At 38.0% G+C, this 18103-nt stretch overlaps 1 protein-coding gene across 3 annotated transcripts in view; it reads right to left on the bottom strand.

Annotated features, from left to right (window-relative positions):
- tenm2a (teneurin transmembrane protein 2a) overlaps positions 1 to 17809 on the bottom strand; it is a 273356-nt gene extending 255547 nt beyond the window's left edge. For 2 of the 3 annotated variants that reach the window (XM_026281000.1, XM_026281002.1), the window contains exons 1-2: positions 17441 to 17809; positions 892 to 957 (exon numbers count right to left, since the gene is read on the bottom strand). The gene's annotated coding sequence lies outside the window, so the exon portion shown is untranslated. The remainder of the gene's footprint in view (positions 1 to 891; positions 958 to 17440) is intronic. The other variant, XM_026281001.1, reaches the window with a different exon arrangement.
- Between the last annotated feature and the right edge of the window lie 294 nt (positions 17810 to 18103).

Below are 18103 nucleotides of genomic sequence, written 5' to 3'. Positions count from 1 at the left end.
ACATTAATGTTTCCAATGTCCTAATGAAAAGTAAAATAAATAAATACAAATATTATTATATATATGAATTATATATTTAAATAATTTTTCATCAAATTCTCACTCTTTTGTCCATGTACAGCCCAATAATGACAAAAAGCCAAAAACTATAAACAAACAACTATCAAACAGACCTCCACATGACTTTTATATTCTGATACATGCAAATACATTGGTCCAGAAACCAATGGACTCATGCCTTCTGTTTCTGTGCATCTGTTCCTGAAAATATGGCAGCAAGGTCATCTCTGCAGGATTTCATGTCAGTACACAAGCTGAATTAAATGTAGCGCTTGACTTATACACACAGCTGTCAACCTCCTCTAGGAACAGAGCACAGCAAACTCACAAACACACACACAGGTGTGACTACGAACGCAAAGATCTCACACTAACACGCTGTTCTTTCACAGCACATTGTTCATCCATAAAAATCTAACAATCTAAAAAGCTCCAAAGAGATTTATAGGCTACGCCTTCACAGCGCACGGCATAAAAATAGTAATACCTGTGTTTATTTTCAGCAACGCTGTTCAACAGCCTGGAGCTGTCTAACTTACTTCTGCTGTTGTTGGAGCACATTATTGAAATGCTCTTGCCAAGGAAACACGTTTGTTACAGTGGCAAAGCATCTCCTGTGGCACATTCACACTAATGCAGGCCGGTAGCCATACGGTGCGAGACCGGACACGTCTGAGCTGATCGGGTGTGATCGTGGACAGCAGGGTTTCACTCGTCAGCCTGACAGCTGCAGCAGAGATCACTAAAGCAGATCACACTCACACACAGACTGACAGGCCAGCTGATCCAATAAGCCTGTAGTGACATATGAGCAAAGGAAAGTCAACTTACTTACAACATCTAGAGGAGGAAAGAATTAGTGGACGAATGAGCCGAATGTTTGTCTTCTTCCTCCGACTGATAAAAAGGAAAGAAAGAAAGAAAAAAAAATCAGCCATATTATGCCACATAGACTAGTACAACACAACTCCCAGAATCCTCAAAAAAAAAAATATTTGTGCAGCTAAAAGCAATTTATTTCCAAAGGCAATTTAGCTAGTACAACATCTTTTGTGATTTTCCTTTCTTTTCTTTTTTTTTACTTTAAATAATGAAAAATGTATAAAAAAAAAAAATAAAAAAAAGAAAAAAAAAAGAAAATTTGTTTTAAATAATGCCTGAGTCTCAAAGTAAAAATGTCAAACAATTCACTAGATACATCATTCACTACCGCAAAATAAAACTAAAACCCAACAGGAACCCAGTGTGTAGCTTATTACACACATACAAAAAATAATAATAATAAAATAAAATAAATGGACATAGAATTTTGATCTTATTATTATTTTATGACCAGAAACTACAGTAACAGCGAAGTTACATAAAAGTCATAAATCTAGAACAGCTATAGGGAATCAATTGTCAGCAATTAATAAAATTTTAACACCCATTAAACACCAATATATTGAAAAAAAAAAATAATAATAATAATAAAATAAATAAATAATATTAATATTATATATATATATATATATATATATATATATATATATATATCTGGTAACTGGGATTCTGAATATGTTTAAGTAAACCAATAAGAACACTGTTCTATCGGGAGCTATGGCAAGTTTGTGTGAACTTTTCTTGTATATGCACAGCATGTGTGAGTGTTTGTGTGTGAGTGTTTGTGTGTTTCCAGAATCTCTCTGCCACCAAACTGACACTGGAGTCAGCTGTTAATCTGACAAATCCCTGACCAGTCTTACACCCACCCATGTTCACAGAATAAGCTCAACAACATATGCATGTACAAACCTGCATGTGCATGTACAAACACGTGCACTTTTCATTTGTGTCTAAAGGGAACTGCAGTGGACGTGTGTCGAACTTCCACACTTCTCTGTGAGGTTCCATGCGTGACTGGAAGCCGGGGTGCGTGTAATTCTATTGAGAAGCAGCTTCTGAGTACACAGAGAAAAGCTTCCTCTCACTGTGGGACCAGACCTAATCTAGCACTGAGAGACGAGCAGGATTATCAGCACGTCACTATAAACCTCACCCTGACTTAACTCTGATTAACATTTACAGATAATATAGAACTTCAAATACATCTCGTGCTTCATAGAATATATAACCAGTTACTGTGTTTTCTATTAAGTACAATGAACTTTCAGTTATATTTGTTTAATTTAAAGGTAATTTTGCAGTTTGGTTTTACAGTGTAAACTATCCCTTTAATAAAACAGGTTATATACTTCCTGGGCATACTACATGAGCCAGATGAACAACTAACAATGAAAAATGGGAATAGGAATAGAATGCTAAAACTTAATGGAAAGTTAGTTAATCTACACACCTACAGGATATGATAAATGTTTGACTAAATATTGTAAAAACTTACTTAGAAACTAACTTGCTTTGCAACGATTAGTATCGTAAAAAGCACTATACAAATAAAAAAGTAACACTAAATAGCAGCTTTCAAACCCGTTTACAGCCACATACAAAATTCCTACAAAATTGCATTGCACGTGGTGTTAATGTGAGTGTTTGGGGAAATGTGTGAATTTGTCATTAGATGGTTATTCAGTTAATGTGGTGTATTTGTAATGCAGATCAGCTGTCGCTATAAGGTGAGCTCGCAGTAGAGAAAAAACCCCAGAGAGTCGACTCAGACTGTCACAGCCAGTGTTGAAACACAATTAACAAAGATGTGTGTTAAGAATTCCTCCAGTCTGATTCTTTGCAGATTAGCAGGGATTCATAATTCATTAACCTTGGCTGACTTTACACTATAGATTAATTTTTAATTGCAGTTCAGCGGCGCAACGGGAAGGTCAGCTGTGTGATGTGTCGCGACATCACTTCCTCCAGGAGCCCAGGTCCGCGTTGACACTTCATTTTGTGGCTCCTCTTGGAGAAAATAAAATAACAGCAGCTCATCTGAAGTGCTCTCTTCACACGCTGCAGCGCCGAGTAAAACCTGTCACTTACACTCCATGCGGAGCCAAACCGACAGATAAACAAGCCAATAGCATAACAATTTACATCAATATGAGGGCCAACACAGAGAGCAGGAGCTGAACGAGTCTTAAGCCCAAAGGCAGGGAGAAAGAGAGAGCGACAACTCGTGTATACAGAAAAGGAGAGACAGAGATTCCCGTTTATTGTTGTGCAAGTCTGCAGGGTAAAAGCGTGAGGGGCTTCTGAGAGGTAATAGATCAATATGCACACTGAAGCCAGTCTGGGTCCCTACGGCTGAGACGGATCGTTCTCGCACACACATCGAGAGGTGAGCCCAGGGCAAGCCAGTGGACTCATCAAACACAAAGACCTATTTCATGTGCAATCTATAGGCCAGCCGGAATGACCTGCCGGCTACGAGACACAAAGTACTTAAAAAAGCACCCTTGTCAGCAAATATCAAAATCGATCGGCATGTAAATCCAATAGGGCCCGCGTAGAAGTGGCTGTTTTGTGTGCAAATGACTAGCTGTTGCTTCAAATGGAGTCTGCCGGCCTATCGCTCGAAATATTCTATCTACACATGCAAATAGAGCGCAGTTCTGCCCCTCAATATACCTAGCCACATAAACCCAACCTGATTGGACAATGAGGAGTGCGTGTGAGCGCCAAAACAAGCTTAAGGCTCGCCAGCACACTCGCACATTCACATACTGACCCAATAACTGAAGACTTAAGACAAATTAGCACCTGCCTATTTAATTACAGCTCCGACTTAATTAAACTCCCAAGGATTAAACACTGCTAACTGGCAGAGGCAAAAATATTACAAATACAAACATGTGTGCGTAGCATCATGCTGCGAATCCATTGTAGCCTGCGAAATCGGTTACTTCACGCTATTACATCATGTGTGTTTTTATGTCAGGATGATGCAAAATCAAAGCTAAAGTGTTTTTTTGTCGATTTACCTTTCATCTGCTTTCTGTAAACACCAAATATGAATAGCGCAGCCGTAGGGTGGATCAGATTATAATCAGCCGAGACATTTAATCTATTCTTTACCCGACACAGTGATCGAGCCTGGTTACACTGATATGACAGGTTGTGCACTGGACGAGATTATTCCCATGCTTCTCCCAGATCCCTGAATTTACTAATAGTCAGGCTTGTTGGATGGAGAGGTAGAAGAGAGACTTAAGCACAATCGTGGATAAAAAAAATAAATAAATGTAAAACATTTTTTTTTTTTTTGCTCAAGTGACAACATGAAACAAATGCACTTTTAAAAATGAATGTGTCTATTTACAGTACTACTTTAATCTTAAGTATATAAGTTGTTCAATAATAAAATACTTTTATCTCAGCTTAATGGGATGAGACATCTATGAGAAGTAAATCATAAATATTTAGAATTTGTATAGAATTTGTTTGAGCACCTTGACCAGCTAAAAAAAGAGAGAAAAAAGAACCGTCTCAACCAGTGGCGTTTAATTTTATTGTTTGAAAGTATATTTATTTATTTATTTATTTGTTGGTTTGTTTGTTTGTTTTCATTCATTCATTCATTCATTCATCATTTATTCATTCATTCATCCATGCATTGCATTGAAATATAGAGGATATAAATACATTTGATTGCTTAAAGAGCCACACAGATGGGAAATCAAAAATTACCTGTATTACAGTGTATGATGTAGCTGTCCATCAGTGTAAACAATGTGCAAATAATTAAACCAAAAAGTACACGATTTATAAAGTTATTGGCTTCTAAAGTAAGGAGTCGACTCTGAATTGCTGAAACGAGTCGTTATAGATTTCAAATCTTTTGCCCATCTCTATGTACGTCACTAGGAACACTTTGCATAATAATCTCATAATAATATATAATGTCACATATATAGTAGCCTAAGAACAAAATAGCCAACGTATTATTATTTGAGGCACTTTCTTGCAGAATTTCACTGAACATATCAGACAACGAGAGTGCATGCCCCTCATCTGGTGCAGAGACGAGTCTTTTTTTCTGTGCTCTGATCGCTGCTTCTTCGCGGGGAGCTCGTGGTCTGCGCTATGCAGGTGCACGTGCAGGTCACGGTTTCTGTTTGCGTCATCACAACATTTCGGCCGTGTTGTTTCGGTGATAAAAATCTATCGGCTGAAAACCGAAAAGGCCATTTTCGTCCGAAAATTTCCGGTGGCCGAATATTCGGTGCATCCCTAATAGAAAGCTTGACATGTCTACTTTAAAACTAAACAAGTGCTGCCGAAAACAGATATTCTGTGATAAAGTAATCCATATGAAAACAACACGATATCTGTTTCTCATGTCTCCCTTCGTGACCACGCCCCCGCGCTGAACGCGGTATTCAAATTCAAACTGAAGCGCGCGGCTTGAATACACACACACAGAAGAAAAAGCAGCGAGACTGTTCAAGTTTTTATTTTACTGTTTGCTTCGCGGTGAGAGGAATAAGACATAATTCACCCCAAACAGATGCTAACGCATAGTTTACCGTGGAGGTGCAACCAATCAAACCTGACTATGTTAGTTGACCAATCAGAACACAGTATGCTACCGAAAGGTGGGGTTTAAGGAAACTGAATCTTTTGAACAGCTTCGCGTGAACCGTTTCGGGATCTCTGAGAATTGAGGTAATTTTAAAATGATATTTTGACAAAATGACAATGTTTTTAACCTTGGATGGATTTAAACCTAATGTACAGGACTTATAAACAGTGATAGGAAGCTTAGTTTTTTCATCATACTGGCTCTTTAAAATTGCAACATTTACTTGTCTTTACAACACAGCATTAAAAAATATTTCACACTTTTTCACCAAATATTTAACAGTTTTCCCCAAAAGAACGGATGATATCTAAATTTGAAAACCAATGACTTAGGGAAAAAAACAAAAAAAAACAATTTACCTGCTCAGTAGTAATAGAAGCATTAAAATTCAATGACGCATCTCTGACTCGTCTCTGATTTGAAATGCTCTTTACCTTTTCTGCACCAAAATCAAACGGCAGCACACTTCCATAGCAATATCTTACTGCCCGCTTAATGTGAATTTAATGATAGCAATCTCCTATTTAACGTCAGTGTGTTCTGTAATGGAAGGCTCTCAGTGGGAGAGAGCTGGAGAATCGTACGGTAAGACGCAGGAGCGGCGCTGGGGCGATGCAGCCGGAGATACTGTGAACCCGGCAAAGTAATCACACGGTACAAGAGTAAATCAGCCACAACATTTAGAAGTCTGGAGCATGTGAACAAAGCCCAGGAGGTAGTTAAGACTGGTTCTTAATGAGCTAATTAGGTTTGTTTAGGCAGCTTTTACATGCTGCTGGTAATGAGGGGAATGAGAGACAAATTTCTTTGCCAAAGAGGAGAGGATGTGGAAAGAGTTGTAAAAAAGAGCACTGACAATGGTTGTTTTGAAATCTTTCCATGCATGTTCTTCAAGCCAACGTTTCCAGATCGGTGTTATCAGACCTTTGACGTCAAACCTTGTAATGAAATAACACTGTCCAATTTCTCAGAGGGAAACAGCTTGCTTCCTTGCACTGACCGCAGACTGAGGTTTCATGTCACCTGTGCTCCGATAGCCAGGTTACAACACACACACACACAACCAGATTAAAACAACACATGCACACCCCACCTGCTGTCTGCTCTCACACTGGTGGCAAAATAATAAAAAGATTACATCTATTAATGCAACAAAATGCATCATTTCAAAGCGCTTGAGCATTCCGAAAAACACTCATCAGTGACTGTGGCCTTCACCGTCTGATAAAGCACTGCAGCAACAGGACCATCACAAGCCTGTCGTGCATAATTAATGAAAGAGATGAGAGCTGTTAGCCACACTCACACACACACACACATACACACACATACACACAAAAGCTGAGATGCCTGGTACCAGGGTAAAAGAAGTTAGATGAATGAGATAGGACGGTTTAATCTTAAATAGCTGTACAGAATCTTGTGCATCAAACAGGAAGTCTTTTCTTTGATCTGAACCGCTGACTGCCCAATGCCGTCAAATCGCACACATAAATACAGGTGATTGTGTAGAGCTGACAGTTCAAGGGTGAGTTTTACAAAATGGCAAGGGATGTGATAGTCATATTTCAAAAGTATTTGAAAAATGTGTTTAAAGAAAATGAAGCCAGTTTGTGTAGTGAAATTTCAAACATTACTTTTATTCAGCAAGGACACAATAAATTGATCAAAAGGAATATGTGTTATCCAATAAATATTTCCATTTCAAATAAAATGAATATTTTATTTATTAAACAATCCTAAAAAAAAATGATGTATGCAGAATTGTTTTGATAATTGATGATAATAATAATACATTAATATATTTTACCAAATATTTTTATGATGATGATGATGATGATGATGATAATGAAATGTAGCTATGGTGAGCACATTATATATATATATATATATATATATATATATAAAATAACTCCAAGCTTTTTAATTGTACTGTATTATAACTACACATCAAGTTAGCACATCAGTATAAGTAAATAAATAATCACAGTGCAATAAATAAATAAATCACAATGTTAAAATAAATAAAAAAAAATTTTTGTTCTATTCTTGAAAAATGTCACCCTTTTCCCCATTTTGATTTGAGGATGAAGTATAATCCAGCCATTTTCTGTGTAATTCATCCTCAAAGGGAAGCATGCTGAGAAGGTCGCTGAAAGCATTTGTCTGAACTAGCAGTGCTTTCTATTTCTCTACCTAGAAATGTCCCTTTAGTCTTTTCTACAGAGCATAACACGAATGCTTTTAGCACCTATAATCAATAGAAGAAATTGTTTCAATATCACTGATGTGTGCGAGGTGAAAGGTAGTGGAAGGGTTTAGACGGGTACCCTACAAGTGGTATATACACAGACACACACACACACACACACACACACATCCACAAACAAGGACAGAACAACACCTATAGAAGGGTCATCACATACAAAATGTGCCCAGGTAAGATCTTTCTCCTCCAACTCCCAGGAAATGACTGCATACATGCGTGAGAGAGAACCCGTGTGTTTTGTGTTTGGGAAGAGGGTGTTCAGAGGTTAAACTTGTACTCCTAAAAGTGTTCCCAGCAGAGATTAATCATTCCGGGCCGGGATGCATCATCGCAGCCATAAATCATTGGGCCTGACCTCTCTCTTGTGATATTAGTGAAGAGCGGTGAGTGGCGAGATTGCTCTCTGCGTGATGGTTGCCACAAATGGTTTGCACATTACATATCTATCAAAGTGCATGTATCTCAAGTCAGGTAAATATGGAAACAGCAATTGCATCTCTTTCTTAAAAGCACTCAGAGGCGTTTTTTGGGGATTAAAATGTGTCAGATATAAGTGAAATAGGTGTCCGGTGATGATCACATCGTTCTCTGTAACACAACAAACACAGAGTATGCCAAAAAAATCGGTTTTGAATCATGGGCGAACCCCAAATGCATGTTTGCCTTGAAAGGCAGTACAGGAACCGCACACCATTCAAACGGTCATTTGAAATGAAACTGAGCAGTCGCATCTCTTCACAAAGAGCTCTTACACAAGGACGTTAGCAAAGCATACAGTCATTAGGTCACTTCAAGAAGCAATTTTGCCATTTATGATCACATGCACCCTCCATAGTACTCACTTCAAGTGCTTTGCCCTTCTAAGTGAGTAGGGCATACTGATGCTCACTTCTGAATGCAGTTCATCCCTTTTTGCTTGTTCAGATTTGCTGACATGTCTTTAGAGGGTGTGGTGGTGTAATTCAGTGGCTAAGTCAGAAAAAAGGTAGTAAAAAAGTCTCTAATTTCTTACAGCAACTATAAAATCACAAACACGTGAACTCTTGTATTGGCACAATATCCGGTTTAGCTGCAGATGCTCAAACTGGCAGCGTTCAGGAGGTATTCACTGCTCTTCTGCTTCACTTCTGCTGCTTGTCTTGAAAAGCATAAACATCTTTTCAGATCACAGCACATTTAAATGGGATCAAGGCCAATGGGATTGCAGACTTATTGTAGTTGTCCTCTTTTTTCCTGAGTTTTGCTGTTGGTACATGTTCTTTTGCGTTTTCTAAAATACATTGACTTTGCTCTCGTGTCAGCAGGTCAATGCTGAAGCTTTGCTATAGAATATGCATGTGGCCTTTAGCAAGCTAACAGAGAGAGTTTTGCTTTTTTCCAGAGAGCAATTGAGGGTTTTTTTTTTTTCTCTGATGAACACAGATGTTATCACCTGCAAGAAGTCTCTACAGACCCTCAGCGGTGACCCCAGGTTTCTGTGTCACCTATTTTAGTATTCTGTTCGTCCCTTTACACTAATCACTGTAAGAGACCCACTGCTAGAGAGAGCAGCTGCTGAATTTCATCTTATAAATGGAGATCTGAGTGTTTGTGCTTTCTTCAGCTCGCATCAGAATGAATGCATTTAACAAATGAGTACACATGAATGTGATGTTTAATTACCAGAAACCAGAGAAACTTTGTTTTTCTTTGAGCCCTAACTTTCTCTAAAATACTCATTTAGCTGATTTGTGAGCGGTTTATCTTCAACCAAACTGTGAGATACTTAACTACATAGATAAACTATCAGTCACATGGTTATGGCTCCAGTGCAACTTTTCTAACTGCTAAAATTTATAAAAGCATTTATGAGAGTTTCAAGTCATCAAATAATTTATCATTATTTATTAATTTGCCTTAAAGCACTACTAATCAGCAAATACCCATATCTTCTAAAGCGCAGGCTTCTTATTCCCATTTTCTTATGTTGTTCTTTATTCATTATTTCTTTAAACAGAACTGTAAAAAACCCTCTTAAGAATTGAATGAACTAAACATCACGTTAGCTGTAGAAACATCTGAGTTTATTAAATTACTTTTGTCTAGAGTCTCAAGAGATGTTATCTGATCTAAACTCTAAACAAAATTCCCCTCTCTCTCCATCTGTTGCTCTCAACGTCTCTCTATTTACCATCTTCTTTCTGTTAACACGTAGTCACCGCATAAAAATCTTTGTGATATAATAATGCAATTATTTCAGTCAACATAGTCATAACTATATATGTGTGTATGTGTGTGTGTAATTATATACTGTAAATATGTGTTGTCCTACAAAATTTGATGAAAGTTTATTTTTTCCCCCAATGAAATTGATTCAGCAATGGTTATGAATTTAGAAATTATAGATATTTTGACATAAGTCGTCATTCTACTATGAAACCTTCTTGTAAGTCTCTCAAAATAACAATAATTCAGGATGGCTTTGTTTTACAGCTCATTTAATATGTACTGACTATTTATAGGTTTTTAAGCAAAAATAATTATCAATATTATTGTTTTTCTGTGTGTTTGATCAAATAAATGCAACCTCTGTGAGCAATAGACATTTCTTTAAAAAGAAAATAGTAAAAACACACAAAGTGATGTACCATCCCTCAAGAGCTGCAAATTAAATTAACAATCAGCTAGAACATCAGGAGCCAAGATAGAAATGAGAGGGGAAAGAGAGAAAGAGAGAGTACTGAATAAGCTTTAAATGACAACATGTTGATGAAACAGTACAGACTATAGCTCAATCAGTTTCTGGTAAACATCTACAGTTAAAGCACGGAAATTAACACGAGTGAATAAATTTAGATAGAACAGCATTTGAGTGTCCCCTCGCTTTCACCCCACTGAATAGAAGAGCCAGTGCCAGGAATCACAGTCGGATGATGGTTTTGGGAAGCTCTGCTGTAACTCAGCACCAATTCAGAGTGCCAGCGGCGAGGTATCAGAGCGGGCAAGACACCGGTGACAGATGTCTAGGGGGTTCTTCCTCTCCGATACAGGCTGAAGATAGCATCCTGGGCCATTGCCAAATCAGCACTGAGTTTGCCTTTGCAATAAGACACCATCAATCAGGAACTCCCTTGCTAACAGCTAAAACCCATGTTTATACAAAGAATCACAGAAATTCATGAACCAGCTCCCAGAAGTTAAAAACTCCATGAAATGGTTTGACAAGCAAAGTTAACTTTTCTGTGCTGATGTATTTCCTATTACTGAATGTAGAGCACGCAAACTTGCTTTACAGAGAAAGCTACTATAGTATTATTATAAAGCATATGTATTTATTTTTGCTACTTTAGGTCTGGTATAATAATAATAATTATTATTATTATAATTATTTATATAACATCATGTTAGCTTTAGAAACATCTGAGTTTATTTAATTACTTATATTTATATTTATATATACATGTTTTGAAAAACAATTAAGCTGCATTAATTTGATTATTCATTGAAAACTGAAATACCTGTTTTCTATTTTTATTAATTTTAAAATTGTATTTATTTCTGTAATGTAAAGCTGAATTTTCAGCATCATTACTCTAGTCTTCTTCCGTGTCACATGATTCCGAAATCATTCTAATATGATGATTTGCTGCTCAAGAAGCATTTCTTTTTATTATCAATATTGAAAAAAGTTGTGCTGCTTATTATTTATTTTATTTTATTATGCGTATGTGTGTGTAAATGTATATCTTAAGTTTTTCAGGATTCAGTGATAAACAGAAAGGTAAAAATAATTTATTTTGAAATGGAAATGTATTATAAGTGTCTCAAATGACACCTATGCTCAAAGTATTAATTCTTTCCAAAAAAAAAAGAAAAGAAAGAAAGAAAAGGGGATACGACCACAAACTTTCAAATTGTATTATATATAATTCATACTAATAGCAATCCTATCCAGCTTTGCAGCAATGAGAGCAGGAGAGACTCTTCTCGTGCTAAAAGTTGCTTTTAAGCTGCTATTTAATTGTAAGTCTGTCTGGGTCATGGATTTGACACCATCACCTAGTTAACGCTTATCAACAGCAACCTGAGCTGTGCCGTGTTGAGGTAAGCCGCATCTGTCCCGGCCTGACTAGAAGTGAAAATATCAGCTGTTAACTCTGTGGTCAATGTCGGCCTGACCTATCATGAAGACATATTGAAGATTGCAGATACAGTTCATCAGCACTCTGATGTTCTCAGCTGTCCGTGTGTGAATGTGGTTTTAGATGCATTAGGGTTATTATACACTCCCACCCAACACTGTAATCTCTTAATCTGCTGAGGACTGGAATCACAGGCTGCATCTGTCAGAGTGCTTGACAGGGGAGAGACCATACACCTAATGTGTCAACACACCACACAAGCATTTTGTGACTTCCTGTGAGAAAGCATTTCAAATCTGGCACTTTATGCCAAGTCAACAGTCAAAAACCTCACCACAAGTGCACACACACACACACACACACACACACACAGACACATTCATCCATTAGTGCATCTCCATACCTCGGACAAACACTCCATTCCCTGACACACACACACCATCTATCTGGTCTCATTCCCAACTCTCCTTCACACGCCACAGACCTGGCTGAAGGACGCAGGACTGGGGAGGGGGCCTTGATAATGATGCAGACACTCCTATAACTGCAAATGGATTTCGCTACATCAGCCAAGCCAATATGTACACACAAACACATCTACAACAACACACTCACACAAGCGTGAACTAGAGTTTTGCTTAACAATGCTAATTGGTTGAAAAGGGTCAGGCTTATGTTGACAGTAATGAAGACTGATGCTCTGGTGTGTCCACAAATGTGGGAGACGCCAGTGTGGGTATAAATAAATACTGTCAGCGCTAACCCAGATCTGAAGTCTTGTGTACACGCATAAAAAGAGACTGAGTATAGTTCATAAAACACATATTATAGCAAGCCATTAGAATACAGTAAATTTAAAACAGATTAACCGTTTAAAACCGTGTCTACACAATTCAATGTAAGATATAAATAAAAATACACACACGTACAGTATATATTTTGAAAATATTTAGATGTTTATACATTTATATATTCATATTCTTATATTTTACATTATATGTACATATATTTAATATATAAACCTAAGATACTTTTATTAAATATATACATGCATGTGTTTGTATTTATATATGCATAATAAATATACACAGTACACACATATATTATGTAAAAAAAAAACTTTTATTTTTGATGTGATTAATCATTTGACAGCACTAATAAATATTATACAGTGCCCTCCACTAATATTGGCACCCTTGGTTAATATGAGCAAAGGCGTTTGTGAAACTAAATCTGCATTGTTTATCCTTAAGATCTTTCATTTAAAATAAATAAATAAATCACAAAATTTTAACCTTTCAGCGAAGTAAAACAATTGAAAGTTGGGGGGAAATTCTGATGATGAAATAAATGTTTCTCTCCAATGCATGTTGGCCATAATTATTGGCACCCCTAGAAATTCTTATGAGTAAAATATATCTGAAGTATATCCCCATTCATATTTACCTGACTAGGAGCATGAAATTGTCCAGCCATGACATTGATCATAAATATGAGGAAACAAAGGCCAATTCCCTTAATCATCCATCACAAGGAGTAAAACCAAAGAATATAGTTCAGATGTGCAGAACAGAAAAGATTGTTGAGCTTCACAAAATAGAAAGTGGCTTTAAGAGAAGAGTTGAAGGATTGAAAATCCCCATTTCCACCATCAGGGCAATAATTAAGAGGTTCCTATAAACTAAAGATGTTACAAATCTACCTAGAAAAGCATGTGTGTCTATATCGTCCTAATGCACAGTGAGGAGGAGAGTTTGAGCGGATAAAGACTCTCCAAGGATCACAGCTGGAGAATTGCAGAGATTAGTTGGGCCTTGGGGTCAGAAAGCCTAAAAAATATAAAATAATAATAAAACAGCCCCTACATCACCATGTCTTTTGGGAGGGTTTCAAGAAAAAATTATCCTCGCTCATCCAGAAACAAACTCCAGCATATTCAGTTGTCAGACGAAACTAAAAAAAGGGTTAAATATACTGCTGGATCTTTAATGTTGTGGGCCTGTTTTTCTGCCGGAGGTCCTTGACATCATGTTCAGATACATGGCATTGTGTATTCAGTCAGATACCAAGAGATACAAATTCTAAACCTGACTGCCTCTGTTATTAATCTTATAATGGACCACTCTTATGACGGAGTACTCCAAAACAAACATCAATATGAACACAGAAATCAGTCACTGATCACAAAATGAAGCTTCTGCCATGGCCATCCCAGTCCTCAGACCTGAACCCTATAGAACATGAGTGGGATGAACTAAAGAGAGGTAGCACCAACATGGAGCTGTGAATCTAAAATATCTGGAGAGATTTTGGATGAAGGAAAGGTCTCTGATCTTTTATCAGGTGTTCTCCAAACTCATTAGGCATTAAAGGAGAAAACTCAGAGCTTCTATCTTGGGAAAAGGACATTGCAATAATTGGGTGCCAATAATTGTGGCTAACATGAACTAGAGAAAGCAATATATATATATATATATATATATATATACACACACACTCATATTTTGTCATCATTTTCTCACCCTCATGTCACCACAAACTTGTGAAACATAAATTATAAGAAATTTCTGCTCTCAAAACTTTTTTACATAAAATAGCAATCAATATTAACCAATACTGCTTCTTCAAAATATTTTTTTCATTTCATTTTTTAGTTCAGAAGAAAGGAAGTTGTACAAAGTTCGCTCAAAGTTATTTCGTTTTTCCATTGCGTACATTGGTGTGACTATATGGATGTTCTGATTTGAACTGAGGTGGCCTTGAAGCTTTAAGAACCATTCACCTAGAAGAAGGAAGATGAGTCTAAAGCATATATTTAAACAAGTTGGACATTTGTTGCTGTTTGTAAACATGTCTTTACATAAAATGTGAAAAATGACAGTCTTACGAAGCAAGGCTTCAGGGTACAGGGGGATGCAAACAGAAGGAGTTTACATTCAGCAAAGGTGCTCAGCAGAGCCGGGTTGAGTCAAGCATCTGCTCTCATTTTGGAGTTCGTAGAGAGATCTGTGCTGCTCGTGGCCCAAAGAAGGCAACGAGCCAGTGTGTGAGCTTAAGGGGGTTAAGGCCACACACAAACACACACACACTAACTGAGAGAGAGAATGAGAGTGAGCACTGCTAAGTGTGATCGGCTCTACACTGCTTACTCTGCCATGTTAGCTGGAGTTACACTGTGCCAACTGGGCCAGGATGAGGGATTGTGTATGACATGCACGGCTGTCCGGCGTTAAAGCCGTTTAGCCATTCAGTGTGAGTATGTGTGTGTGTGTGTGTGTGTGTGTGTGTGTGTGTGTGCGTGCGCTTAGAGTTATCTACACATATACTGCTTACATCTAAATATTCGATTGGGTTTCACACACACCAGGTACCAAGAGGCTGATAACGATGTCTGGCAGGTGCCTACTTGATAGTAGGATAACCAGTCAAATCTTCATCCCCTTGAAACTGCATGTAGGATTTTTAGAAGTAAGGCACAAATACGCAGTTGGCCAGATTGTTAGTCTGTATCTGTGAAAACTGAAGAAGATTTGACTCATTCTGTTCAAACATCTCACATTCTCACTTTCTCGCCCTCTGCTGATCTCTACTTGGTGTCCATTAGTTTTTGAGCTCTAATTGAGAGATACGGTACATGAGAGGGGGATCAGTCGGAGGGAAGGATCGGGGGGAGATCGCGCAAGCAGATGAAAGCCAGAGACCCAGCAGGGAGCTTCCATCTCTTGATCTTTTCTATCTATTTTCTGACCGCCTCGTTCATATCGAAGTGCAGCAGTATCAATAAGTACACTAACTCACCTACTTTGAACTCGTCACATAGTAAGGGACATTCAGCCAACGCTAAGATAGTATAACACAAGATGATAACAGATATGATTCATAACCGTTCAGTAAAGTCATTCCACTTTCTTCTGAGACAGCTAAAATGAAAGAACTTGAGCAAGCGTTTCGGGGAGAGAAGGAGAGGGTTCTTTAAACCTTGTAATTGGAAATTCGGTGTTTAAAGAGATTCAAAAATTTAAATTCTGTCATCATTTTCTCATTCTCATATCGTTCCAATTCTGTATGGATTTCTTTGCTCTGTGTAGCACAAAAGAAAACATTTTGAAAGATAATGGTAATCCAAAAGTTTTGGTTGCTATTGAATGTCTCGTCCATAAAATGGAATTCAATGAGATCCGAAACTTTTTGATGTTATAAACGTTAAATGAGCTGTTATTCCACAATATTAAACCTTCTGAAGGAAAATAGATGGTGAACAAATTGCAACTGTGCATAATGCATTACTTCAGAGATAAATGAGAAGAATCAATGCTTGCTCTTTGCCATTACATCCATCTATCTAAAGTGCACAAATAACAGGGTATTCTAGATCCAAACACATAATTGTCACTGCAAAACGTGACACATAAATTGGAAACTACTCATTGTTGGGTTAACTTATCCATTAGATACAAAAAGCACCATCATGGTATCTACTGCACTCACACAAAAACATGCATCTGGCTCATAGCTTCACCATTTTTAACCAAATAATTTATCAGAAATTAATCATCCGACATCACAACTTGTTTTGTGTATTCTAATGGATGATTTATGGAAAGCTCAGACAGTAAATAACATACTGTATGATGATCTGTTCCGCATATGCACACTAAATATAGTTAATGTGGACTTTTAAGATATGTATGGTTTGACATATCCAGTCACTATCTATGTGTTAACCAGCAGAGAAAACTCGTACAGGTTTGAAGCACCTTGAGTTGTGAATAAATGATGACAGAATTTTGGGATGAACTACCCCTTTAAGGTGCATAGCAGCAAAACAGTCAACCTTAGAGAGACAAAACACTGAATATTCTGCTGTAAACGGATTCAATAACACACTGTTTTCCCTGCTGAAACACTAAGTAGTGGTCTGTGCCTTCTCTGACCTTAACAGAGCATAATACACTAATTGCGGCTACACCATTAGCCATTTCTGGCATGTTCTGCAGCTGCTGATGATATATGACCTTATGCGTAGCTGTCAATAGCCAGAAGGGAAATAGATGCAGAGGGTCAGACGCTTCACCGAGAGCGCGCTCTCGTAGATGGACAGTGTCGGTATGCGGTCTCCTTGAACCGGACCGTCACGGACTGTAAGCCTGTTTCTCAACCATCTAGCTTTTAAACCCGCAAAACTGCAAAGCGGACGCGATAGACAAATGAAAACTAAAAAAAAGTGTCCGGCGCGTCCTTTTGGCGTCCCGCTCAAGCGCCAGAAATAATGAGGATGATGAAACCAACGAGAGAAATCCACATTGCCACGACTAAGATCACACGACAGGGCCAGTTTAACCAAAAGGATCTGTCAGTGAAGCGACACTGTTTAGTTGCATTTTCAGCATTCATACAAGTGTAGAAAAACAGCCGGGACATTAACGCGTGCTGGTAAAAACACACAGAGCTTGACATATAAATGCAAGATCTTACCTGTGCTGGACAGCCTTTTCATTTCCCGAAGGAAACTTTTATTTCCCTCGAGGAGCACCTTCCAAACGCGACGCCGACGAGTCGATACTTTTCTGAAGATAACTGTCAATTGCTTTAAATATAGAGCATCGCACGTGAAAGCAACTGATAGCGGATAAAACACCTAACGCAGAAAGATAATGAGCACTGAATGGAGAGTCTGTTAGACGATGACCGTCCGTAGGGAAACCCTGCTGTCCTAAAATGCGCACACGGCGAAACACGGTAAGATCGCGAGTCTCTACAACCTTCTGGTTTGATTAAGCGAAACAGTGGCGCGCGCTGAATGAGCGCGGGAGAGGGAGATCGGACGCTACCATTCACGCTGAGGGACAACTGACCGACGCCTCAAGCATCTGTCCAAGCGGATAAACATTAGAGCTGATGGAACGTGTGAGCCTTCGAGTCGCATTAAACCTAAGAGAGTGATTCAACTGTCATTTCCTTAAGGAGTAGGCTACTGTATATGCTCTCTCCTCAGGTACATGCCCTGCATGTGGGTGCACCTGCTTGAGATGTGAGAAGAATGAAAATTAGCTCTCTCTGTCTCTGTCTCTCTCTCTCTCTTTCTTTTTTTTCTTTTGGAGTGTCAAAAACACCTGTAATATCATATTCAGAATTATT

The sequence above is a fragment of the Carassius auratus genome, chromosome 14 (genome assembly GCF_003368295.1).
Source record: "Carassius auratus strain Wakin chromosome 14, ASM336829v1, whole genome shotgun sequence".
Taxonomy (NCBI): domain Eukaryota; kingdom Metazoa; phylum Chordata; class Actinopteri; order Cypriniformes; family Cyprinidae; genus Carassius; species Carassius auratus.
Note: the sequence above shows the minus strand (reverse complement) of the source record. Positions and strands in the feature narration are given on the sequence as shown.